The sequence below is a fragment of the Rattus norvegicus genome, chromosome 9 (assembly GCF_036323735.1).
Source record: "Rattus norvegicus strain BN/NHsdMcwi chromosome 9, GRCr8, whole genome shotgun sequence".
NCBI lineage: Eukaryota > Metazoa > Chordata > Mammalia > Rodentia > Muridae > Rattus > Rattus norvegicus.
In genome coordinates this window covers 106,778,560-106,793,659 of record NC_086027.1, presented here as the reverse complement: position 1 = coordinate 106,793,659, position 15,100 = coordinate 106,778,560, and the positions used below count along the sequence as shown (strand labels likewise).

General features: G+C 38.0%; 1 long non-coding RNA gene across 2 annotated transcripts; it reads left to right on the top strand.

The window, feature by feature from the left end:
- Positions 1 to 334: 334 nt before the first annotated feature.
- Positions 335 to 7,903, top strand: LOC134480424 (uncharacterized). Of its 2 annotated transcripts, XR_010054886.1 has the most exons (3): positions 335 to 1,585; positions 4,555 to 4,651; positions 7,544 to 7,903. It is a non-coding gene; the product is annotated as an uncharacterized LOC134480424 (long non-coding RNA). The 2 variants fall into 2 exon arrangements; XR_010054885.1 differs by lacking the exon at positions 7,544 to 7,903 and having other exon boundaries at positions 4,555 to 4,978.
- The last annotated feature ends 7,197 nt before the right edge of the window (positions 7,904 to 15,100 follow it).

Here is a 15,100-nt window from a genome sequence, read left to right as displayed (position 1 = left end):
TTTTAAATTCATGCTTTATATATAATTTTATCCTGATAAGTAATACAAATATATTACTATAATATATATATACATATATATATATATATTATGTGAAGAGGGAAAGAGAAAGAGTAACAGAGACAGGAAGATTGAGTACATATAAAATGTTGGTTAATAGGGTCTAGAAACAATTAAGGATTTATTTTTCTAGATCACCATTATTATTAATCATTATACTTCTAAAATGAACTTCAGTGAAAGGCATCTCTTTTTTCCATAGAAAATTTATTCATAGAAGTAGAGCACCATGAAGCCTACAAAAACAATACAGTTCACCAATAGATTAGTTCTCCACTCTGATATTCCTAAATGGCTTCAGTTCAGCAATCGTGGGCATGCTGAGGGGATAAAGGAATACCATATGTCCTGCTCACCTCCGTGGTCTGCTGTGGACGTATACATCATTGTCATCCTGATTATAAGATCTCACAGAATTTATCTCAGTGCCTTTCAGCTTTCATCTTTCTTCCTGTCTTTTCTGACCTATAAACAACTGGGAATATAAACTTAGAAATATATAAGAATAGTACTAAAGTGAGGCCTCTATGGAAAAGGAATACAAGATATTTTTGTATAGTTCTGTGGCATCCCAAATGTGAAGTTTTAGACATACTCAGTCAAGAATCACATAAAAATGGGGACACATTCTGAGACTCAGTATCTGGTCACTTCATAATTCTGTGTGCCTCTATACAATGGATTTTCACAAACATGGATGACACAATCCACCACTCAAAACTCAAAATGATCCATTTATGCAAACAAGGAACATGCTAAGCAAAAGACAAAAGAGGATTATGCAAGCCAGCACAGCATACAGTATTCACGTATGTATTTTATAGAGCACCATAAAGACAGAGCCAGGGCAAGCGAGAGCCGGATGGGCACTGGGCAACTCTGTGCTTCATGGAGGAAAATCAAGTAAACTTGGGCAAAGGAGATCCTAAGAAGCCGAGAGGCAAAATGTCCTCGTATGCATTCTTTGGGCAAACCTCCCAGGAGGAACCCAAGAAGAAGCACCCGATGCTTCTGTCAACTTCTTAGAGTTCTCTTAAGTGCTCAGAGAGGTGGAAGACCATGTCTGCTAAAGAAAAGCGGAAAATTGAAGATATGGCAAACAAAGTCTGACATGGCTCGTTATGAAAGAGAAATGAAAACCTACATCCCCAAAAGGGGAGACCAAAAGAAGTTCAAGGACCCCAGTGCCCCCAGGGGCCTCCTTCGGCCTCTTCTTGTTCTGTTTTGACTACTGCCCAAAAATCAAAGGCGAGCATCTTGGCTTATCCGTTGGTGATGTCACAAAGAAACTAGGAGAGATGTGGAACAGCACTGCCGCGGATGACACAGCAGCCCTAGGAGAAGAAGGGCGCCAAGCTGAAGGAGAAGTACGAGAAGGATATTGCTGCCTACAGAGCTAAAGGAAAATCTGATGCAGCAAAAAAAGGGGGTGGTCAAGGCTGAAAAGAGCAAGAAAAAGAAGGAAGAGGAAGAGGATGAGGAGGATGAAGAGGATGAGCAAGAGGAAGAAGAGGAAGACGAAGAGGTAGAAGAAGATAATGAATAAGTTGGTTCTAGCACAGTTTTTTTCTTGTCTTGGGTAAAGCATTTTACCCCCCTGTACACAACTCACTCCTTTTAAGAAAAAAATTGAAATGTAAGGCTGTGTAAGATTTGTTTATAAATTGTACAGTGTCTTTTTTGGTAGTTAACACACTACCGAATATGTCTGTCTATAGCCCTATCCTGGTGGTGTTTTCCATAGCCACTAACCTTGCCTGGTACAGTCTTGGGGTATAAATTGGCATGGAAATTAAAGCAGGTTCTTGTTAGTGCACAGCACGAATTAGTTATATACGGGGACAGTAGTTTGGTTTTGTATTTTTTCTTTGTTTTTTTTTTTCCTTTTTTTTGGTTTTACTTTTGTTTTTTTGTTTAGGTTTTTTTTTTTTTTTTTTTTTTTTAATCCTCAGGTGTCTCTGATGCAGGTTATACAAAGATAATTGTTGTTCTGTTAACCGACTACCACTCTGTAATTGCAAAAAAAATTGCAGCTGTTTTGTTGACCTTCTGAATGCTTCTAAGTAAATACAATTGTTTTATGTGAGAGAGAGAGAGTGAGAGAGAGAGAAGGAATGAATATCAACATAACAAAAATATAAGGTAAATAGATAAACCAGTAATGTTTATTGTCATTATCAGTTACTATGGACCACACACTCTCTGTATACACTACACTTTTACACGGGTGAAAGACTATCGTGAGAAATAGACATCCATAGTTACGTATCCTCTTTGTGACTGTAACATACATAGCACGGCACTAAGATTCTAGCTACATTTTATGGAGCTATGGATGGAAACCCATGATCCTGCAGCACCTTGCTTTCCATGAAGTCCACCCCTCATCATAGGAAGGCCTTGGAACGTAAACCTCCAAACGAAAGGCATCTTGTGATTACAGACACTCAGGAAGGGATTCCTACAGCTTTCCTTGCACTGTAATATTTATCACTTTCTTAGGAGGCTTCCTGACACTGTGAATTGTTATTTTCAGATGCCAGGGTTAGTAATCCTAATCTAGTACTAAATTACTACTTGGTTGTCCAGGATACAGAGCCAGTGCTTTGCATAAAAATGTGATCTGAGTTTGCTTTATTCTCATCCTTTAATTCTCCCAATATTAAATTTCCTTATTTTGCCTACTTCATATTGTTAGAAATATCAGTGGAGGAATGAGGTTGTCATCCCACAGTCAAAATCTCTGACCCAAGACTGTTCCTGTCTAGAAGAACTGCAGAGATAAAAAGTATGGAGAAGAGTATGAGGGAAAGGCAGTCCATTGAGCCCACTGAGCGGCCCAACTTAGGATCCACCTCCAGGGGAGACACCAAGTCTCTATTACTGATGCTGTAGCAAACTGAGAGACAGGCGCCTAGCCTGGGAGTGGGGGTGCAGGGTGGAGACATCCTCTTGAGACGTGGGAGAAGAAGAATAGGATAGGGAACCATGGAAGGGCAGACCGTGACAGGGGTAATGACCGGACTGTAAAAAAAAAAAAATATATATATACAAAAAGTATCAACAAAAGTGTCATTAAATTATTATCGGCTAAAATAATTGTTTTTCATATATTCTCAGGGTTGATCCCAATCTAGAGCATGTCGAGCCTCTTCCGTATGTGGAAAGCGTGGCTTACTCAGGTCCAAAGACTTGCTCCTCATTGGTAAAGACAAATTTTACGTAGGATACTGCCATGGCTTTCAGGTGACCTCCTGAGCTCTGACCTTAAACTCTCATAAAACGTGGACCTGTAGTTTGCTTCTACAGTGCACAAATGTCCATCCATGCCCTATCGTGTCTCTCCTCCTACCTGTAGATTCATAACTTAGAGGCAAAAGACAAAACGCCCACCTTCAGGGTTTTGAACCATCTTTCTTTATTCTTGTCTGAGACTGCTCATTATGTGGCACTGTACAGTAAATAAAACTACCTCAGAATGTACACAAATCTTATTCCAGTGCCAAGTGTTTTCTTCTGCCAATCTATGTTGTAAGCGTGACTGATTATGACGGGTTAGGACGTATACTCTAGCCCCCCAGGTAATTTGTAGCCTGAATATAAGAGAGACCTTCATGTATATTTGCTTCTACTCTTGATTCAAGAAGAAAAGTTTTTAACATGCGTTTTATTTAGTAAATGAAAGAGCAACTGGAAAACATTATTTCCCACTATTTACTGCTGAAAATCAATAAACTTTCTATTCAATGCAATCGGTCAATACACAAATGAGATAATTCTTTTGGTATCAACTTAACAACTGCACTCTATGAGCTAACATTTATTTGCAGGCTCTCCATCAATATGTTTTCGGAAGTATTTTATAATTTTTTCCTTGCTTTATGCTTAGAATAATATTTCAGTTATTTTTATTTTTATTTCTCCATTTTTCATTAATTTCTAATAGTATCTACTTTCTTGCATGAGGTAATACACATAATTTTCTTGCCTTTGTTTTTCTTTCAACTCAGCTGTCACATACATTATTTTCTTTCTGAAACTGTTACATTTTTTTAATTTGGTTGTCCTAGATAAAATTTTACTATTTGACAATTTTATCAATTTTTTAGATGTTAATTTTTTTAATCAGTTTTAACTTTTTAACTACCAATATTTTATATTTCACATATATTTAAGTTACATATACAGCCTATATAGGGTAGCCATAAACTTCTGCTACAGGAGTTGAGTAGTTTGGTTTATAAAATGCTAATAAAAAAGAGGCTGGTACTTTTAAGCAACATTTTCACAAGAATAAATGAACATCAATCATCCTGTATACTTGCATTTCTGCTAAATATTCCTTATATTTATGCATCAAGGAATGTGATCAAAGAATTTGGAATATGACCAAACCCGATTGCTGGTAAACAATACGCCATACAGGGAACCTACTATGTTATTTTAATAAACTGTCATATCATCAAACTGAATTCTGAATATTTATCTTTATAGACATAGGTCTGGGCTGCTCTTAACCTCCTCAAAGAAGCTTCTCCTTGCAGTAATCATTGGTTAATACAGAGGCTCTGAAGTTGTCCAAGTGCTGAGAGTAAGTCACTGTGACTTCTAAGCTCCGTGTGGTATGTCTGCATGTACCCCATCTGTTTCTCTGAAGCTCAGAGAAGAAGCGGCAGAAAGAATGGGAGAGCTGGAGGATGGGAGAAAGTGTATAAACTTCTGTCTTGACAGTACGAGAAAACTATTGCACTCACAAACGCTGTGGCACAAACCTTCCAATAGTATATCTTATTTACTTAACTTGCACATGCAATATTATTTTGGCAAAGTTAATTTACAATATCTGAGTTATATCTTTGTCAGATTTTATTATTTTATAATTGCCTTCTGTAAGGAGTGAGTAAACTGAAGAAACAAACCCGTGTTCTTTTCATCGCTGAGTCGTTAGTTGGCACTGACGTTCTGCTAAGGTTGGATTGAACTACGATTCACATGGCAATGGGGATGGAAATCAATATGTATCGTTCTCTATAGAAGCATTCATTGGATGCCACACTTGCTCCTCTTCAGAAACCAACAGGATTAGAATTCATTGGACGTTTGTTTTAGTGAAGTATAAGGGCACTATACTGTTTCTTTATAGCGTCTCCTACTTCCTTTACCCAATCTAAATTCAAAAGAAAAAACTTCCTTCCTGTATTGAGCAGTAGTTAATGAACAAACTTACATTCGGTTCAATTCTGAGACTAGGCAACTATGAGCACTCAAGTCTAAATAGAATACTGACCTCACCCCAGCAATCTAAGGGCTCAGGAAACATAATAGCAAGAGGTGGGAAGTGGTTAACAGTTCGAAGAGGAGGGGAAGTACTATACAATTCTGTCTTCCAGCCATGACATGGCCACTGCATTCAGAAAGTTACAGCAGCTTTGATGAGCTGCATAAAACCTACAAGATCAAGCAAGTTAAAATTCCAACACGGGTAGGAGTGAGGCTCACAAGTCCCTATCCATAGCTGAGGAGACTTGGAATTATGGCTGCTAGGGCAGTGATAATAATTGGCCAGGGGCAGTGTGGCCACAATTAGTATAATCATAGACTGGTGGACGACTCTGTAAACCAGTGCATATAAGAATCACTAAGTGGGGTAATTTGAGTTGGTAGGGAAAGGTATTAGTGTGTCCAGTCACTGTTTAAGGATGATTATGATCATGCTATATTAATATACATATTAATGGCTCTAAGAATAAATTTTTAAATATAAAATATTTTAAATGAATAAAAATATTAATAAGCAAATTGAATACACAAGTAAAAAAGAATGAAAAATGCTTTTAACATTTCAATTATTTATGGTTAAGTTGTGCGTGAGCCTAGGTTTCATTTCACAGGGGAAATCGTATTGAAAAGCAGTGGTGAATCACTTGGTAATTGTACACTTAAAAATAAGATAGACATTTTAAGCATGGGTATATTTCTGGATTCTATTGTCTTTTCTATTGAATTATGACCCAATCCTTGCCCTGTATCTCATTGTTTTCAATTCTGGAGGGGTATATTAAGACTTAATTTAGAAAAGTTATTGCAAATTATTCACTCTTTATACAAGGTCAAGTTAAAATTCATGTCTTTCCATTTTTATTCCACATATAGTTTGGAATAAAACTGTTGAGTTCTACAATTTAAAACAACTAACTTGCTCAGGCCTGCTTCGAGCACTCTAATTTTTTTCAAAGAGTACACGGTGTAGGGACCTATGGCTCCAGCCACATGTGTAGCAGAGGATGGCCTTGTTGGGCACCAGTGGGAGAAAAGCTCCTTAGTCCTGGGAAGGCTCAATGCCCCAGTGTAGGGGATGCCAGAGCAGGGATGCAGGTGTGGGTCAGTAGGTGGATGGGTGGGTGGGGGAGCACCCTCATAGAAGCAGGGGGAGGGAGGATGGGAGAGCATGTTTCCAGAGTGGAAACCAGGAAAGGGGATAACATTTTAAATGTAAATAAATAAAATATCCAATAATAAAAAAACTAAAATAAAATCATTGAGTTATATATTTTATAAAATACTGTGTTTTATTTGAATTTTAACATTATAAATATGAAATATTTCAATTTTATGTCTTCCTTGTATATAATATATAAATACTAATTTCCATGTAATTAGAAGTAAGTATTTTAGAAGGGAATGTCTTTGAAAACAATTATTAGTTTTCTTCTCTGAAAGATTTATCACTCTGAAGACCTGACAGCAACAATGCCCATTTTCTAATATCAAGATTAATTTGTTTGATTTTTTTATATTTTATTTGGACAGATAAATATGTTTTTGTAAATGCTTATCTAAACAGAAATGAGTTCTACTCTTTTCCCCTCCTCAAAATTCAAGTAACCGGTTCTCTTGCTAAAGAAAATTCATACAACTAAGTTCCTGGGGTGGTGTCCTTTGTGTCTCATTGTTTCTAGTTTTCAGCAGCACCAGAATTTCAGTGTAACTCAGATAATTTCAGGGATGTTTGACCTTGTATATACCCTGTAGAGATTAGGGGTCGCTAGCTAACATCCTCATCTGAAATCAGTTTCTACAATGTCTGTTATTGCCTGAGTTTGCTAAGGTCAGTATTTTATCATATTATTATCATATTAATTCAAATCATATAATATCCTTATAGCTTCCATAATTATCCTACTGGTTGTTTGTAACTTGGTTATTGTAAACTAGACAAATATTACACTATAATCAACCTGGTCCAAAGTGAGAAGACATTTTTAAAATCATCATTTTAACTCAAAATTCTGAACTGCTAGATAATTTCACAGTTTACCTGTTCAGATAACTGTGTGTCTGTGCTCCAAGTAGAGATGTTTCCAAACATTTTGTAAAACAAATAATGTCATTCTAAATTTTTTGAAGATAAACATATTTGCCAGTATAACCCATAACCAGCAAATGTGATTACTTCACATCTCAATTTATTCTTTCCATTTAGAAATTAATATGCAAGGAAGTGCAGGCCGACAGGAACTGGATGTAGATCTCTCCTGAGAGACACACCCAGAATACAGCAAATACAGAGGCGAATGCCAGCAGCAAACCACTGAACTGAGAACGGGATCCCAGTTGAAGGAATCAGAGAAAGAACTGAAAGAGCTTGAAGGGGCTCGAGACCCCATATGAACAACAATGCCAAGCAACCAGAGCTTCCAGGGACTAAGCCACTACCTAAAGACTATACATGGACTGACCCTGGACTCTGACCTCATAGGTAGCAATGAATATCCTAGTAAGTGCACCAGTGGAAGGGGAAGCCCTGGGTCCTGCTAAGACTGAACCGCCAGTGAACGTGATTGTTGAGGGGAGGGCGGTAATGGGGGGAGGATGGGGAGGGGGACACCAATATAGAGGGCGAGGGGGAGGGGTTAGGGGGATGTTGGCCTGGAAACTGGGAAAGGGAATAACAATCAAAATGTAAATAAGAAATACTCAAGTTAATAAAGATAAAAAATAAAAATAAAATAAATAAAAAAGAAATTAATATGGCTTTCAAATGTCCATAAAGTGGTAGTTTCATGAACAATTATGCTACACTTTCTGAATGTTGGTATGGATATAATAAATATGCTTTCTAAAAGTGACAGTTGCAGCATGTAACTTAGGTACATACAGAAGCAAAGTTGCCTGAAGTTATTATCATAAAATAATGTACAACAGCAGTGCACAAAACAAAGTTAAGTCTCCTGGAAGGTACGTGTTCTTCAAATTTTGAGTCTAATGACTTAGGTGCTCTTTTAGTGTGGTTTCAAAAATTAGCTCTTCTTAAATTTTTGGAGGAAACTTAAATGTTACAGATATGAAGAGTTTCAGAAGGAAAAAGTGGAAACCAAATCAAATGTACTTAGAAAAGATTTGAAACCCAAGTAATTTGAATCCCCAAAATAATCAGTGGTTCATATCCTGCTCCAAATGCGATGTCTTCCTTCCAGCCAATTGCTTCTGTAATATTCAGTGATCTCACTGTCGGACCACCACTGTGTATTTTTGCCACAACTTAAATAGGTTCAACTTACGATTATAGCACCATAGAAAAATTATAAGTGTTGGGGAAGTGGATTTAGGGATAACTTGATTCACTAGAGTTCTTTGTAACACATTGGCTTAAAAATGTTCGTAATAAAATCTTTGCTGTCCCTGCAAAGTTAGCTTATGAAAGTCCTTAGTTTGAGTTGGGGATCTCCTCTGTAAAATTGTGCTAGCAATAATCATTCAGAACTTTTGGGATAATGAGATGCCATAGTTAATACAAAGCACAGAGTAAGCAATGTCATGGTTAGACATAATTACTACCATGTGAGTGGCTTCCAATTCAGCTCCATCTGTACTCTGCTGTCCTGTAGCAAGTGATATTCAAGAGGACACTTGAGAAATGTAGACCACTTATAATGTCCTGAACATATGTCATTTGGAGATGAAATGACATAAATATTTTCAATAAGCTTTCTCATATGGAGAATTATAGTATTTTAATTTGCTATTACTATATTATTCTTTTTTGTTTGTTTTTGTTTTTTATCTTTATTAACTTGAGCATTTCTTATTTACATTTTGGTTGTTATTCCCTTTCCCAGTTTCCAGGCCAACATCCCCCTAACCCCTCTCCTTCCCCCTCTATATTGGTGTTCCCCTCCCCACCCTCCCCCCATTACCACCCTCCCCACAACAATCACGTTCACTGGGGGTTCAGTCTTGGCAGGACCAAGGGCTTCACCTTCCACTGGTGCTCTTACTAGGATGTTCATTGCTACCTATGAGGTCAGAGTCCAGGGTCAGTCCATGTATAGTCTTTAGGTAGTGGCTTAGTCCCTGGAAGCTCTGGTTGCTTGGCATTGTTGTTCATATGGGGGTCTCGAGCCCCTTCAAGCTCTTCCAGTTCTTTCTCTGATTCCTTCAACGGGGGTCCCGTTCTCAGTTCAGTGGTTTGCTGCTGGCATTTGCCTATGTATTTGCTGTCTTAATTAACTTATTCTATTTTAATGTATTCTTTTTCCATCTACGACAGCTCAAACAGTTTCCCCTACCCTCACTTCCCTCAGGCCCGCCTGTGTCCTTCCATCTCCCTCGGATCCACTGCTCCTTAATTTTCCTTAAAATAAAAAAGAAGGTATCCCAAGGATATCACTAAAACACCACATATCTAGCTACAATAGGACTAGGCACAAATGCTATATATATGGCTAAGGGAACCAAGAAGGAGGAAAAGAGCAGGCAAAAAGAGTCAGAGAACCCTCTAGTCACTCTCTTAGTAGCCCCACAAGAGCACCAAGCTCCACAACCATAACAGATATGCAGAGAACCTAGTTCAGACCCATACAGGCTCTCTGACTGTTGCTTCTGCTTTTGTGAGTGCTTATGAGCCTTGTTTAGTTCATTCTGCACGCCATTCACATGTGGTACAATCCTACACTCCTTCCATCCCCTTTTCGACAAGGTTCCCTGAGCTCTGCCTAATGTTTGGCACTGAATATCTTCATCCGCTCCCATCAGTATCTAGATGAAACCTCTCTAATGATGACTAAGTTGCAGTCTGTGAGTTTAAGCAGAATATCACTATGAATATATCATCGATTATTTTTTGTATTGATTCTTTGTGGTTGATTGATTGATTGTCCAGTCATGTCTGGTTCTATCGTAGGTCTCTGGGCTATCATGCTTAATCCTCTATAATAATGTTCTGTCAGAACATCGCTCCACATGTGCTTTGGTAACTCTCCCTTTGCTATATTGACCCTTTCCCATTTACTGCTGTCTTCATTTAGATATGCCTGTATCTGGGGAATTACATTGTCTGTGCATTGTTCACATGTCAGAAACATGATCATTGGTTTGAACTTCTTCTCAACATTTTTCGAATAAAATTTTCTGGAGCAGTAGGGCAGGAGAGGGTGAATGGGTAGAGGAGAACCCTCACGGAGGCAAAGGATAGGGAGGAAAGTGTGGATGTGTGATGGGGGTTGTGGAGGGGAAACAGGGAAATGGGATATCATTTGAGATGTAAATGAATAGAATGATTAATAATAAAAAAGAAAACAAACAAACAACAACAGAAACCCTCAAAGCGTACCCCATCCTTATGTCTGGAGCAGATACCACACTTTTTTTCTCTCTAATATAAAAAAGTGTGTTTCCATGAGGGAAAATGTTTCATAAGTTTTCTTGCCTATTCTTTCAAACCTGGGCAACCTTTAAGCTATTGTTACGGTGAGGAGATGCACAAATGTGCACCAACTTCATGTCAAGATGTGAATAATGAGAAACAGGGAAATGAAAGTTAATTTTCTATGCAATGGCATCTAAGATGCATGATAACACACATTAACAATACTGACAAAAATATTGCCCATACTTGTTTAAAATACATCTGTGCATGTGTACTTTTTTAAATTTTTTATTTTTTGTAATCTATTAAATTCAGGTTTAGGTACTCCTTGTTTTTCCAAATCCTTGGATGCCATCATTGAGCTATTTGTGGTCTTTCTGATTTTTCAAAAGATTTATTTACTGCAAATGCTTCACTCCTTCTTTAAAAGGGAAACAAGAATACCCTTGGCAGGGAATAGAGAGGAAAAGATTAAAACAGACACAGAAGGAACACCCATTCAGAGCCTGCCCCACATGTGGCCCATACATATACAGCCACCCAATTAGACAAGATGGATGAAGCAAAGAAGTGCAGGCAGACAGGAGCCGGATGTAGATCTCTCCTGAGAGACACAGCCAGAATACAGCAAATACAGAGGCGAATGCCAGCAGCAAACCACTGAACTGAGAATAGGACCCCCGTTGAAGGAATCAGAGAAAGAACTGGAAGAGCTTGAAGGGGCTCGAGACCCCATATGTACAACAATGCCAAGCAACCGGAGCTTCCATGGACTAAGCCACTACCTAAAGACTATACATGGACTGACCCTGGACTCTGACCTCATAGGTAGCAATGAATATCCTAGTAAGAGCACCAGTGGAAGGTGAAGCCCTTGGTCCTGCCAAGACTGAACCCCCAGTGAACGTGATTGTTGTGGGGAGGGTGGTAATGGGGGGAGGATGGGGAGGGGAAGCCTATACAGGGGAGGGGGAGGGGTTAGGGATGTTGGCCAGGAAACCGGGAAGGGGAATAACAATCGAAATGTAACTAAGAAATACTCAAGTTAATAAAGATAAAAAAGATTTATTTACTTAATTTATTTATTTAATGTATGATCTCTCCACATACACCAAAAGAGGGAATTTGATTCCATTCCAAATGTTTGTGAGCCACCAAGTTGTTACTGGGAATTGAACTCAAGACCTCCGGAAGAAACGCTGAGTCATCACTCCAGCCCGCTGAATTGTATTCTTCATAAATAAAATATAGAATTAAATTCAGAAATTTTACTCTCACAGAATTGAACATTTTTATTGTAACTAAGACGTTTGCAGAGATATTGACGTTTGCAGTCAATCTGTGGGGAGAATACTATGGTATATCAAATGGTAAATGGATAAAAAAGCAGGACAGAAGAAGTAAGCAGTTTATAATGCTTGGACACTAATGAACCTTAAGTGGCTGGCTAAGTAAAGGAATCTGGGTATAAAAAGCCACATACTTTTTAAAGGAATGTATATGCAATGTCTAGAATAGGCTCAATTGTGTCAGGGCAAATAATGACTCACAAATAACAAGTCTCCTATGTGTCTATCTATATCTATTTCTTTGTCTATTACCTCTATGTCTGTCTGTCTGTGTGTCTGTGTCTGTGTGTCAATGTCTTTGTTGTGTCTGTCTGTGTGTCTTCATCTGTCTGTGCCTCTGTCTATGTGTGTCTGTGTCTTTAATGTGTCTCCCTCTCTCTGTCTGTCTCTCTGTCTCTCTCTCTTTCTCTCTCTCTCTCTCTCTCTCTCTCTCTCTCTCTCTCTCTCTCTCTCTCTCTCTCTCCCCTCTCTCCTCTCTCCTCTCTCCCCTCTGTGTGTGTGTGTGTGTGTATCTATTTCTACTTGTGTCTGTCTGTCTGTTTTTCTTTCTTGCTATCTGTTCCCTTTCTCTCTATCCCGGTGCTAGTCATCAAATCTAGAGCCTTGTACTTATAAGGCAGGCACTGGACAATTTTGCTGTTTCACTCTTTGATGTTTTATTTGATTAGTAAAATTGTTTTTGAGAAATTTTTAAATTAATGTGTATCAGAGAGCCTGATTTATAATTTTCTCTCTTTATGATGATTTTAAAGATTCTTCCACACACCTCTGTTCTCACTTTCAAATTCTTTTCTGTTCATTCATAAGTACATAGAACAACTTCATATGATGTGACTTGTATGGCTAAGAGGTTTCCCGAAAGACCACGTGGTGTTCTTCCCCTGAGAAGACTATTTAACTGCATCCCTGCATTTCTCAGTTGAATGTAGTTCTTTGTCTAGTGATAAGGCTCTATACATCTTTTTCTCCTACATTAGCATCTCATTTGTGCCATCATTTAAGAAGCCATGGTGATGAATTCATGTGTAAAATATCTCTGACACTTCTAGGAGACACAGACCTTCAAAAACCATCTCGTTCCTTGGACTCTTACAATATTTCCACCCCATCATTCTACAGTGATTCCCTAAACTTTAAGTACAGGAACTGTGCTTTGGATGTAGTAGTTAGGACTGCTTACCACACAATCTCTTGATTTCTGCTTCTGATCCATTTGTGTTTTCTGTAGTGGCTTTTGCTTTATTCTTTGAGGAAGGGAGAGTGCTGCATTATGTTTGTTCCTAGTTTAGAAAGACAAAATTGTGCTGCTTGATTATAGTGGATGCCCAACTTATGTTATATAAAATACAAGGAGAGACTTAAATCTCAACAATAAAAAACAATGTATCAAACAAACCAAGAAACAAAATCCCACTAAATTTTATACTTCAAATATATATATTATAGTATAAACATTATAACTCCCATAATTACATCTCAAAAATAGAAGTGAAAAATAAGCTAAAATGCAATCACAAATGCGAAAATAACACTAGGATTTACTAAACTGTTGATGTTCCTGTAAGAGGAATGGTGTACCCAGGAATCCGGCTCCCCAGCCATCTTTATTCTTCCAAATTATAATTTTATTTTTAATGGATTTCACATGCGTAGAGTTTCTGTTCTTATCAACTCCCATACTGCAAATCCAAATCCATATGAATCCTTCCTCCCAGGTCCCCCTTTCAACTTTATGTGCATTTAAGGCTCTGAGACCATCACAAAGAGGGTAATTCACTGTTCCTTAGTTCTGTATGGGTACACAGTTAAATAATACTGACTTTTCCACTCCCAGTAATCAACTGTCCATAGCTTCCCAGGGTTAGTGACCTGTGTATCCCTCTCCATGCTGGAATGGTGGCTGACTTAATCTCATCCAGGCACACTGTAAAAATCTACAGTTGTGGATTTACGAGAGTGACAAGTCTTTCATGTCCAGAAGATACTCTTACACTCAAGTAAGAGCCTATTCCTGGACTTTACAATTGTTATTCCCCTCTCTATGATGGTCCATGGGATCTGGGGAGGGAATGGCGTAGATGTTCTATTTATGGCTGAGTACTCTGCTGACACTTATTTTCGGCACTGTGAAAAACGGTGTATTTCATTAATCCCCATCCACTGCTGAAAGAAATTTCTCTGATGTGGACTGAGAAATGCACAGATTTAGAAAGTACTTTGAAATGATGTCTACTTAGTAGAACAATAGTAAAGGAGTCATTCTTGGGGTCTATGAGTTCTCCAGCCATGAGCTTTGGGACAGATTTAAGATACCAGACACGTGTTTCCTCCTTCATATCAGACTTTAAATCTGATTAGAATGCTTCAGGTTACGCCTTTATCATTTGTTCTATTATGGAACCCTTGGGTATATCTTGCCATATTGGTCATTATTGTAGTTCACGGTGTTTGAGCTAAAGAAGAATATTGGACTTTGGTTGTTGCTGTTTTCTCCAGAAACATATGTAAGACCACTTTTGCTATGAAAGCTAGCCACCAAGAAGGAATTGTCCAAGGATTGCTTTACATCACATCAAACATAAAACTATCTCATAACCTTCTTACAAAATTGAATAGAGTTACCTTATGCAAATCATAATATACTTGAAAAAGCCAGTAATGTGCCAAATTAAAACTCCAGTGCCAGATGCAAATACACCCCATTGGTTTTATGATCAGGTGTTTCATTGAGACACCAAACAATACAGGTTATGATCTTTTCTCTTGGTTAACCACCAACACTTTATGGTGATGCACTACTTGTGGTAGAGACCACACAGTATATTCACAGGACTTTGAGGAGTCAATAGGAACGGACTGGAAAGACTTCATCCATTTAACAAAGTCAGTAGGCTGTGGGTTTCAACCTATTGATCCCTAGTGAATTGAGACTGTATTCCTATAGGGAATTACATAATAAAATTGTACTTTCAATATAAAAATCCTAATTCTACAGTGCATGAATTTAGAAAGACTCTAATATTCCCCTTATACTAGTTGTATG